This window comes from Callorhinus ursinus, unplaced genomic scaffold (genome assembly GCF_003265705.2).
Source record: "Callorhinus ursinus isolate GAN/ISIS: 27379988/994484 unplaced genomic scaffold, GSC_fseal_2.0 scaffold1, whole genome shotgun sequence".
In the NCBI taxonomy this organism is placed as follows: Eukaryota; Metazoa; Chordata; class Mammalia; order Carnivora; family Otariidae; genus Callorhinus; species Callorhinus ursinus.
Genome location: NW_027397063.1, coordinates 106,557,966 through 106,568,772, shown reverse-complemented (window position 1 = coordinate 106,568,772; position 10,807 = coordinate 106,557,966). Strand labels below are relative to the sequence as shown.

General features: G+C 36.7%; 1 long non-coding RNA gene across 1 annotated transcript in view; it reads left to right on the top strand.

The window, feature by feature from the left end:
• Nucleotides 1-10,195, top strand: part of LOC141370763 (uncharacterized) — a 16,079-nt gene extending 5,884 nt beyond the window's left edge. The window contains exons 2-3 of the long non-coding RNA XR_012375085.1: nucleotides 6,123-6,197; nucleotides 9,526-10,195. This is a non-coding gene — a long non-coding RNA (uncharacterized lncRNA). The remainder of the gene's footprint in view (nucleotides 1-6,122; nucleotides 6,198-9,525) is intronic.
• Nucleotides 10,196-10,807: the final 612 nt, after the last annotated feature.

Sequence of the window (10,807 nt, the reverse complement as noted above, 5' to 3'; positions counted from 1 at the left end):
TGTGTGTATCTACAAATCAATATTGCCTTTTTTCTCTGGAAAATTGGATTTCCAGAACTGGAAGAGTTTGCCATTCACTAGTTTTCTGAGTCTTCATATATTCTATGATGTTGAAAATATCATTGACAGTGGTTTCAAAGATACATTTTCATGTTATTTTGTGCTCATGGATGGAGTTTATATGATTTTGAAAGCTTAAACTCATTTATACCATCTGGATCAAATTGCCTTTGATACATGAAGTGGAAAGTGAGTTGCATCTCCAAGAATATAGCAGTAAAGAATGGAAAAGAGTGTCTGAGTGTTTGGGGAACACATAGAACCCTAATCAAAATGATTTCAATACTATCTCAAGGAGGCACAAATAGATATGATGGATCAAGAAGAAAAAGAGAATGTATCTCTCTGAAGTAAAATTATACTAAAAAAATGGGGTGATTCTTTACTGAAAAGATGTCTTGTATACTGCATATATATGGATGTAAGTTTATACACCACACATACATATATGCATACACTAGATATGCTCATATATGATTTATGAGCATGGAGGAAAAAATAGAAGAACAACACACTGTTATAAATATGGGCTATCTGGGAGGTGGCAGTGGTGGAAAGATGGAAGGAATAAGAAAACTGTGGCTTAGAGACGATAAAGTAACTGGCCCAATGGGTAATGGGATTGAGATCTGAACCAAAATCTATCTTGAATCTTGGGAATGTTGTCACGAACTTTGTTCTGAATGTTATCATATTTACATTGATGTAGAAAGGGACATTGGAATAATCTTTTTTAAAAAGGTGTATTCTGTTCTTGAAATCTAATTATATTACATTTTCTTATTTTTCCTTTCATAGAACATATTAAATAACTTTTCTGTCCATTCACATAGGTATATTTAAAACTTACTTTTTTATCTAACAGTTTTTTTAAATGTTAGGTATACTTCGGACTGATTCTTATGTATATGTGTGTCATGAAATGTATAAAAATATTTTTTAATGAAAGTATATATCTTAGATACTATCAGCTGGGCCATGTGATCATCATATATTTATGCATGTTTGCAAAATCCCAAAATGCCCAAGGCACTTCAATAAAAATGTAAGGAAGTAGGAAATTTTAGACGCCAGCACTCCCAAAAGCAAAAAGGAGAAAAGGATATATTTCTTGAAATCAGATAAATATTTAACTATATGTGGATGAGAAGGGTATTTCAAATTCAATTTTTACATATGGCAGTCCCAAATGCCACAATCTGCACATTATGACATCAGGGTTTTAGACTCAATGAAATGAGTGTTTATGTTGTGACTAAACACCTAAGAATTGGCCATTGTCCTTAAATGTAGATAGACAATTCATTAAGTTATTAACAGAGCATCTTTTTGTATTGTATTTGTATGCAAAGTGAATTATTTACTGATTCAAAATTTTTTGGCTGAATCAGAGCTACTGACATTTTATAAATATATTCAGAAATGTGAATTCTTAGGGTAAGCTGCATACCTTTTTTGAAAAATGAGACTTTTTAATTTTCTTATTTTTTAAAGATTTCATTTATTTGTTTGGCAGAGAGAGACACAGCGAGAGAGGGAACACTAGCAGGGGGAGTGGGAGAGGGAGAAGCAGGCCTCCCGTAGACCAGGGAGCCCGATGCGGGGCTTGATCCCAGGACCCTGGGATCATGACCTGAGCTGAAGGCAGATGCTTAACGACTGAGCCACTCAGGCACCCCAAGCCTTTTTTTTTTTTTTTTTTTTTTTTTTACAGAGCAGTTTTTAGGTTTGTAACAAAATTGAGAGGGAAGTACAGAGATTTCCCATATTTCCTCTGAGCCCATACATGGCATAGGCTTCCCACTGTCAACATCACTCACCAGAATGGTACATTTTTTCCCAAGGATGAACCTACATTGACACATTATAATAACCCAAATCCATGGTTTACTTTAGGGTCACTCTTGTACATTCTATTGAGTTTGGACAAATGTATATTGACATATGTACATCATTATCATATAGAATATTTTTACTGCTCTAAAAATCCTCTGTACTCTGCTTATTCATATCTCCCTCTGCCCCCCACCCTGTCCCAGGCAACTACTCATGTTTTTACTGTCCCCATAGTTTTGCCTTTTCCAGAATGTTACATAGTTAAAATCATGCAGTATGTAGCTTTTTCAGATTAGCTTCTTTCACTTACTAATAGGCATTTAGGATTCCTCCATGTCTTTTTATGGCTTGACAACCCATTTCTTTTTATCATTGAATAATTTCATTGTCTGGAAGTATCACAGTTTGTCTGTTTACCTACAGAAGGACATCTTGGTTGCTTCCAAGTTTTGGCAATTATGAATAAAGCTGCTATAAACATCTAGGTGCAGGTTGTTGTAAGGACATAATTTTTCAACTCATTTGTGTCAGTACCAAGGAGCCCACTTGCTGAGTCTTAAGACTATGTTTAGTTTTGTAAGAAACCAACAGACTGTCTTCCAGAGTGTCTGTACTATCTTCCATTCCCATTAGCAATGTAGGACAGTTTCTGTTGCTCTACATCTTTGCCAAATACTTGTTGTTTGTGTCCTGGGTTTTGGCCATTCTAGTGTGTAGTTGTATCTTATTGTTTTAATTTGCATTTCTCTGATGGCATGTGATATGGAACATCTTTTCATGTGCTATTTACCATCTGTCTATCTTTTTTTTGGTGAGGTGTCTGTTAAGGTCTTTGGCCCATTTTTTAATTTGTTTTATTTTCTTATTGTTGAGTTTTAAGAGTTCTCTGTATATATGTCTTTTTCAAGTATTTTCTCTTCATATATGGCTTGTCTTCTCATTCTCTTGACAATGCCTTTCACAGAGCAGAAGTTTTTAATTTAATGAAGCCTGGCTTATCAATGATTTCTTCATGGATCATGTTTTGATCTTGTGTCTAAAAAGACATCACCATACCCAAGGTCATCTAGGTTTCTTCCTATGTTTTATTCTAGGAGTTTTATGGTATTTGCCATTTATATTTAGGTCTGTGATTCCTACTTAACATAGAACAAATTATCAGCATTGAAATTCTCACAATGGTATTATATCCTGCGGATTTCTTTTGTAGTTATGGTCTATAGGTGTGACTATGTGATGTTTTAAATTTGATGTATATTTCAACCAGATGTATCCTGAAATCTTATCATTATTACACATAGCAATGCACATGATACAATTATAAAATAGGCCATAATTTCAACTGAGTCTGCAGGGTGTTTTGCAAGAAGGAAGAATCTAGAACCAGAAAACTAAAAAAGTTGCCAAAGATTTGAAGTTGAATTTATACAGTGAAGAATATAAGCCCATATTTGTACCTAATTTGGAAAGCTTAATAAATTCAGCCTTTAGAGCTCTAATGAAATAAAAGAAGCACACATCAAATTGTTATTCTGTTATCATTTCATTCAACAGATATTTTAAAAGTATCTCTCCTGAGCCATGGGTATGGTTTCCTTGGGAATCAAGGTAAGGGACAAATAGTGGAAAAATGCCTCCATTTGAAAGTACCAAACTTAAATTAAAAAACAAGGGCGCCTGGGTGGCTCAGTTGGTTAAGCGACTGCCTTCGGCTCAGGTCATAATCCTGGAGTCCCAGGATTGAGTCCCACATCGGGCTCCCTGCTCAGCAGGGAGTCTGCTTCTCCCTCTGACCCTCTTCCTTCTCGTGCTCTCTATCTCTCATTCTCTCTCTCTCAAATAAATAAATAAAATCTTTAAAAAAATTAAAAAAACAAAATATTTTTTGAATGTATAAAAAAAAAGGAATAACAAAACTGATTCAGAAGCATGTGATCTCTGTCTTACATCTAGTAAGGCCTGGGCAAAAGAGACTCTGGGTTAGGTACAGGTGATAGAAAGTTGCCCCGTGACCCTAATAATGCAATCATTATTGCCTGCTTCTCAACTAGCCACTACGTGCTCCCACTATACCTCTGTACTGTGGGATGCTATTCATTCTCATTATCAGTTCCTACTTGTGAGGAATATCTCTTCCATATTCATACTTTTCCACCTCTCTACCAAGTTTCAGGGATTAGGTAAATATACCATATCTACAAATAAAAAGAAAAACAAAGAAATCCTTGACCTATAAAATAAAAAAATAAAAGAACTGAGATTACTGTTATCTTTCATTTTTCAACAATAACCTCAATTTTACTACACTTTCTGGTAGAGAAGGGCAGGCAAAGTACAGGGAACTGAGAAGCAATGTTTGTCCAGCAGTATATAGTCGTAAAGTGGCTACACGCCTATATTTCAATAAAAATGAAAATCTACAATTTGAAGAAAGCAAGTCTCATTAAGTTAGTCCATTGATGTGCTCATTGGATTGTATAAGAAAGACTATGGAAGGAGTAGTCTATAATTTTACAGTGGAGGGGAGATAATACATGCATATTAGGCCAAAGAATTAAGATTTCCTAATGCATGAGAAGTAGGTTGAACACCACCACAGAAGGAGGAACACCGTAGCTTCCTAAAAGTAGATCCAACAGACCTCGTGACTTTCAGTTTAATTCGTACAGAGTGTACCTGTCAGATGTACCAGAATATAAAAACAAGTGCAGAAGTTTTAGTGGAAAGAAAATGCAATTGGGCTGCAGAAAGTCTGTGCCAATTCTTTCAATAATTTGGAAGAAGTTTGAGCAAAGCCAAGTGTAATGCCTGACACATAACTAGCACTAAATTATTTGCAGAGCAAAGGAATGAATCCAAGTAAGGAGATCACCCTTAGCTAAAATGTCTGAGTTTCTTGTCTGGGGAAGAGTTTATGAAATCAGCAACCAAGTTATATTAACTCAAATTGTAAATTATTCAAGCTAAAAAGAACAGAATCTGAATTGTATCAGTTAAAAAATGTTTCTTTCCTGCTTTAAATTTCATTTACTGTCTTGATAATAGATTTTTTAAAATTATAACAAAATTACATTATTATAGTTTGGGGGAAAAAAACAAAAAAAAAGGAATACAGGTATTTAAGGTACTTGCAACCGCTGTTCCTTCTTAATTTGGATATAGAGAATTAGGTACCAAGTTAAGAGAAGGGGTTTATAGAAATTAAATTAAAAAGAAATTATGTCCAAATCAGATTGAATCTTCCAGTGCATGAAGTGCATATTAAGAATCTAGAGCAGATACCAGAAGAAATATGTGAAAAGTTCATCGAAGAATGAGAAAAGCAATAAAAATTTGGCCCAAGGTTTGAAAGGGGGAAAATAAGGGGCCAAAAGAAGTTTTTAAGAAAATCTGACAAAATCAACACTTTGAAGATTTTACTTTTCGTGTAAAAAAGGTAAAGATATTAATTTCTGGCCCACTTTTCTACAGAGAAACTTACGTGTTTCCTACTTAAAAGGCAGGTAGAGATGGTGGAAACATCGTTTTCATGAACATCTGCAAAAGCTGTTAACACTTAGGAAGTAACTGTAGGCATTTATCTCTGCACGAAGGAATCTAGGAAATACTGCAGTTTCTTATGCTTGGTGTTGAAAAGTATGAAGGTGAGACTCCTACTAAACCAGTACAATTACATATATTTTGTTTTTAACACTGAAACTCTAGGCCTTTACTTTTTTTTTTTTTTAAAACCTCTGGTCAAAGGAATGACAGTTCAGAAATGTGCTATAAATTTCTCTTGGAGCCAACTGATTAAAATGTAACACATCATTAGAATATATTTTAATGAAATATGACACCAATGATGTATTTTAAAATTCTGGCAAAATATATTAACTAAGAATTATTTATTGAACAGATACAGGGGTATCTTTCAAGCCCCACACTGTAGATGCATTTTGGTCTCAGCCAAACTGTCTAGAACCGTGGTTCTCAAAGCTGGCTGCCCCATAGACTAACCTGGCAAGATCTGTAAAAATACCAGTGTTTGGGCTCTCTACCCATAAAGATTTTGACTGAATTTTTAGGGTGTGGAGCACAGAAACTAAGAACAAGGTCTAGCTGTGATATTTTGGGGGAAACAAGTAAACACTCTCTCCATCTCTTGCCTCTCTCTGTTATATTTTTTATTGTTCATTTTGTTTTTTTATATTAAGGACTGGCTTTCTCTGCTTCTGACTTTACAGGACAGAAAACGGTCCCTGAATCAATCATCTGTGATAGAAAAGGTGTCATCTTATGAAAGTACGGGTGCTTTTCCAGTAAGTATAAAGATGCAGAGTATGGTAGGTGACCAGCTTCATTTAAAAAAGCCAAAGCAGGGGTGGCTGGGTGATAGACATTGGGGAAGATATGTGCTATGGTGAGTGCTGTGAATTGTGTAAGACTGTTGAATCACAGATCTGTACTTCTGAAACAACGCAACATATTTTAAGAAAAAAGAAAAAGAAGAAGATAGCAGGAGAGGAAGAATGAAGGGGAGTAAGTCAGAGGGGGAGACGAACCATGAGAGATGATGGACTCTGAAAAACAAACTGAGGGTTCTAGAGGGGAGGAGGGTAGGGGGATGGGTTAGCCTGGTGATGGGTATTAAAGAGGGCACGTTCTGCATGGAGCACTGGGTGTTATACACAAACAATGAATCATGGAACACTACACCAAAACAAATTATGTAATATATGGTGATTAACATAACAATAAAAAAATTAAAAAATAAAAAAAGCCAAAGCAGGTATTATAATACTGTCCAGTTATAGAGAAATTATCTTGGATCTCTAACTCTCCTTTCTATGTTAACGTGTGAAATAGAACATTCCAACAAAACTTCTGTACCTAAATTTCCTTATAATATTTTTGAAAAAAAGTATTTCCAAATTCATAAACTGAATTTTTACTAATAAAATAATTATGCTTCAAATTCTTTTTTTTTTTTAGATTTATTTATTTGAGAGAGAGAGCACATTTGCACATGAGCAGGGGGAGGGGCAGAAGGAGAGGGAGAAGCAGACTCCCTGCTGAGCATAGAGCCCCAGACCTGAGTTCAATCCCAGGAACCCCCGAGATCATGACCTGAGCTGAAGCCAGAGGCTTTACCCACTGAGCCACTCAGGTGCCCCAGTGAAATTCTCTTTATTAGTCTTCAAGAATAGACTTGTTTCCTCTGCTGTACAGACACAAACTACGCTCAGTGGCAGCCATCCCATTCCTGGATTTCAGTTTGCTTGTTAGCCTTACCGAGGGAGCTGTGAGAGGGTGGAGAAATGGGGAATAAGGAATGTGAAAATGTTAGGGATATGATTTTTCTTTTTCAACTACCTAGTAGAAATAAGCCCAAAGCTTTTCTAAGGTCTAAGAGTAGATCTGCTAGTCTTTAAGCAAGAGTTTTGTCATCTTTGTTATCGTTGATACCTCTCAGATTACAATATAATCCCCTCCCACATTATGTTCTTGAAACTAGTCCTTTCTTACTTAATAATCCATCATCAGAAGAGCATTCAAGTTTGACTTTTCAAAGCTCCTGAAACTACAACTTGTCCAGTTAGAAAAAAGAATTTACTACTATGGGCACTTTAGCCTACACATCGCAATTCATTACTCTGCTGATGGGCTATGGCAAAGCAGGGGGCGGTTTCGGCAGTGTCCTTGACATAATCATAGCCTTCCATGAACATTGGAAAAGCACACTCCTCTATCTTGGCTTCATTTTGGCCTGTGCCAAGCCATAGTACTAGCCATCGTGTCATAGGCGATTAGCACCTCCAACATGTGCCTACCTGGGAGTTGTTCTCAAAACAACTTGGTTTTGCTATGATAAATAAAATGCACTGGTAAGAAGAACTGCAGCTCTTTGAAGACAACTGCAGTGCGCTGAGACCTTAAGGAAGTCTAATTATCATGATTTGAAGCAACTGTAATAAGCTAAGAGCATCACCCTTTTTTCTTCTCCCCATCTTTGCTTAAGAAGCATTAACTGACCTTGAAGCAGTTTTGTTTTAAAAAGTCAGCCACTCATCTTACCCCCAAATCAGGATAATTGTTCTCTCCCCCAACTGAGGTTGAAATAAATGATATCATTATAGTTTGCAAAGAAGCAGTTTTACTTATTTATGAGCAAAACACCAGTTAGTTCTCAATATAATCCAACTATTTTGTTTTGTATATCTTTAATATAATCGCTAACCCTTTCTCTTGTCAAAAGTCTTTTAGCAATGAAACAGTTGGGCAAAAATCACATGAAGGAATTAAAAGGAATGAATGAAAAGGCTCTCATTTTAAGTTTTAAAAAAGCGAAACAATGATCACACAGGTCTTTTTTTTTTTTTTTTAAAGATTTTATTTATTTGAGAGAGAGAGCACAGCAGTGGGAGTGGCAAAGGGAGAGAGAGAAGCAGGCTCCCCGCTGATCAGGGAGCCTGACCTCAACCTCCTCGCAGGACTTGATCCTCCGACTCCAGGATCATAACCTGAGCCGAAGGCAGATGCTTAGCCAACTGAGCCACCCAGGTGCCCCCACACAGGTCTTTACAAACTTCTTTTGTATACTTTCTCTTCAATCTTTATCAAGCTCAATTTAAATATGAGGAAACAAATCAAGAGGTAAAAAAGTAAATTTATGAGTTTGCTGTATGTCGTTGAATGAGTTCACGAAGGTTGTTGCAGAGATTCAATCCAAATACTCTGACTTCAAGTCCAGTGCCCTTTTTACTATATATCATGTGACATCCATTTAAAAACAAACAAAACCTTAATTAGTAAGCCACCAACATTCATGCAAAATAAACAAAAATCTAAATGCTTTAGTAGACTCTATGCTCAGTATGATTCAGTCATCTCAAGTGGGTGGATGCGGATATAATCTACATTAGCAGATGCCCAGTGTGCACACAAGGAAGGCCACAGAGAGTTTTACTGTCCTCTGCAATGTGAAGAATGTGCCTGAAGTATCATTTAGTTCCTGGGGACTCATCTCAAATAGAGTTGCAGAACTGAAAAGTGTCTTAAAGAGTCAGCAGAGTGAGAGTGCACCTGGAGATAGCTTCATTTGAAAAACAGCTAAAACTGGAAATATTCAGTCCAGAAAAATAAAGATTTAGAAAGAAGGAAGCGTGGGCTGGTTGTTTTGAAGTATTTGAACTATATAGAAGTAACTTTGCATCTTAATGTGTTAGAGCTAAACACAATAGAATTTTCAGAGGGGGACAAACGATTTTCATTTAATGTATCACTTTCTAGTCATTACAGCTCTCCAGAACATTTTAAAAGACCACCTCATGAACAGTTTGCAAAGGGAACCTGGCCAGTACATTGTACAGAAGACTCCAGACTTCCTGGCTCCTAGCCAGCCCCAAGCAGTTTAACTTGAGAAGGAAAGACCAGGGAGGTTCACTTTTTAGCCAAGAGATCATGCCCGACACTTTGACCATGGAAAGAGTTTGTCTACAAATACTTATAATGATGATTATAATAATGCTGCTGATAATGATGATAGTATATTATGCCAATCATGTTTTTTCACATTTGAGAAGCTAAGTACAGCCCATTTACTCTCTTTCTCTTTATCACTCGTTTTTTTTTTTTTTTTTTTTAAAGTAATACCCCTTGAGGCTCGGGAGACAGACTGAAAGGCAGAGGCTCAGTTAATGCCCTCAATTAAGAACTACATCTCCGAGAAAGAGAATGCCCTTGAGCTAAAAATGTAATTCTTGGCCTGCAGTATCCTGGCAGAGATTAGAGCAGACATCTGTTCCTGCACATGGCTCTCTGTTGACAGCTGTGTGATGCTCACCGAAACAAGTCTTGAACTGCTCTGCTTCGCCATCTCAACAGGTTAACTGGAACTGAGGATTTTGTAATACAGCTTTACGTCTGTGCAAATGCTGTGTCCTTTAAGTTTGAGTGGCTTTGTAAACAGTGAGTAGATGTTAGGTCCCCTGGATTTGGGGTCAGACGATCAGTTCTGCCACTTGACATGTGTGTGCCCCTGTATGTGTCCTTCCTTGTAATAAGGAAATATCAACAATGCTTCCCACACTGACTTGTTTGGAGGATTGAGGTAATCATATGCATAAAGGATTTAGCATAATCTGTAACAAATAATAAGTGCTGAAAAGATATTAGTTGTTTTAATTATATTCATACTCATTGTTTCCAGCAAGAATGATTCCACAGTCATAGATAGTTCTGTGAAGAGTCCAACTACAGCTCTCTTGTACAGCTAAGACTTTCTGTCTGTTGTTTAAAATAAAGTACGGTTTGTTCAACAATATCATCTGTTATACAAAAGTCATTGTAAAAAATCAAATAAATACTTATAATAAATGTATGTATCGGGGTATAGATATAACTTCATGTTAACTTGCGACTTTTTATTTTATTATTTTCTTTGAAATATGGGAAGGTGAGAATGAAGAGACACTGTGGAATTGGACCAAGACAAATATAGTTTTGGTTTCTGAAGCAGGAGATTCTGGGAAGGTGATGACTGGAAAAGAGCTCTCTTCCCTCTACCACCAAATCCTCTGTGTCTATTGCTCCTGAGTCAAATGGATGCTCATGTCTACATGGAGTCTGTGTGCCAGTGAGCCATTGTGTTCCACAGTGGCCATGGTGTGGACGGCTAATGCACAATCATGAACTCTTGCACTAGGTGAGTCCCTGAAGCCAGAGTTCATGTAGTAAAGCCAAGAAGAAACTGAATCATGCACAGATCCCTCCTCTTCATGTGGAAGAGAATAGCAAGAGAATGGGTGGAGAGGTTTTCTTGAGGTACTTCAGTAAAGAGAGGTTGATTTGCTTGCTCTTATTCTAGCAGTCTTTTCAGAGTAGAAGCCACAGACCTCACATGACCCATATGATCCAGCAACCCTGGTCT